We start from the raw sequence: 1,476 nt of genomic DNA, 5'->3' as shown, positions 1-1,476 counted from the left end.
GGAACCTCTGGTGGAATCACAATCCCGGACCTTAAGCTGTACTACAGAGCAATTGTGATAAAAACAGCTTGGAATTTTAAAGACATGGGCATGCCAGTGTACTATTTGCCTAGAAGCAAAGCAAAAACTCCTAGCAAGTGGGCCCATGGGGTAAGGGCAGACAATCCATTGCAATGTTGAATGAAACTGCTCCATTAGTTCCAATCTAAGCAAATAAAAGATACTATGAGATTTTTAATAACATCATGTATGCTTCATAAAGATTGAATTGATTGCACCTTGACTACATTTTGTGAGAAAGAAGTCATTAATCAGAAGACAAACAAATACATACTTGTACATACCCTAAATAATAAATAAAAAACTTGATTCTAAAGAGGATAAAATCAGTAATTGTTATTCTTCATGTTTTTATTAATGAGATTAAATAAAATCATGATAGTTTCAAATACTTAAAAGTTTAATCCTTGCTTTTAAACATCTTCTAGATCTGATACCAGTAAATAAAATTAAGGTACCATCAAATATATTGCTTGCAGCCTGGTTGTAAATATAAAGTGAGCTAATGCACGTAAGAATACTTTATAGAGAGTGATAGATTTGCTGTACATTAATGAAAAACTTCACTTAAGATGAGAATCTTTGTCTCTTAGTGATGATGTCAGTTTTGACAAGAAAGGAAATATGAAAAAGGTTCTGTTGACTTATCATGTCATGAATATTTCTGACCTTGTTTTGAAAGACTCTATGAAGAAAGAATAAGTAAACAATTGGCAGCAAAACTTTGGCATCAGAATCTGTTTCCACTTTGCTTAACTGTCCTGGCTGTAGTCTGAAATATTCATTTTTTCCCCATAGTTAACAAATTGAACATGAAGTTGTTTCAATAGATTCTGAACATGTTCTTCCTGGCAGGCAGTAGCACAGTATTCCTGGCTGTAAACACACAGAATATATATAGAACAGTAGTAGAATCAACATATGTGGGCTGTACTTCATCTTTCCTGGTAAATTTTTGACAACCCTCCAATGAAACTATTGCTATAAAATTAGGATTTGCTGAATCCTACTTTTCAGATGCAACACTTGAGTCAGAATGAATAGATAGACCCAGCTTTAACAGTAATGGTAAGTAGGAAATCACTCCTTGAGCTACACAATAAAAACAGTCGAGTGAACCTAAACTTTATGTTCTAAGATCTAGAATCGAAAAATGGGACTTCATAAAATTACAAACTTCTGTATGGCAAAGGACACCATCAATAGGACAAAATGGAAACCAACAGATTGGGAAAAGATCTTTACCAATCCTACATCCAATAGAGGGCTAATATCCAACAAATACAAAGATTTCAAGAAGTCAGACTCCAGAGAAACAAATAACCCTATTTTTTAAAATGGGGTAAAAAGCTAAACAAAGAATTTTCAACTGAGGAATATCAAATGGCCGAGAAGCACCTAAAGAAATGTTCAACA

The sequence above is a fragment of the Mastomys coucha genome, chromosome X, assembly GCF_008632895.1.
Source record: "Mastomys coucha isolate ucsf_1 chromosome X, UCSF_Mcou_1, whole genome shotgun sequence".
Lineage (NCBI taxonomy): Eukaryota > Metazoa > Chordata > Mammalia > Rodentia > Muridae > Mastomys > Mastomys coucha.
This window is presented reverse-complemented; position numbering follows the sequence as displayed.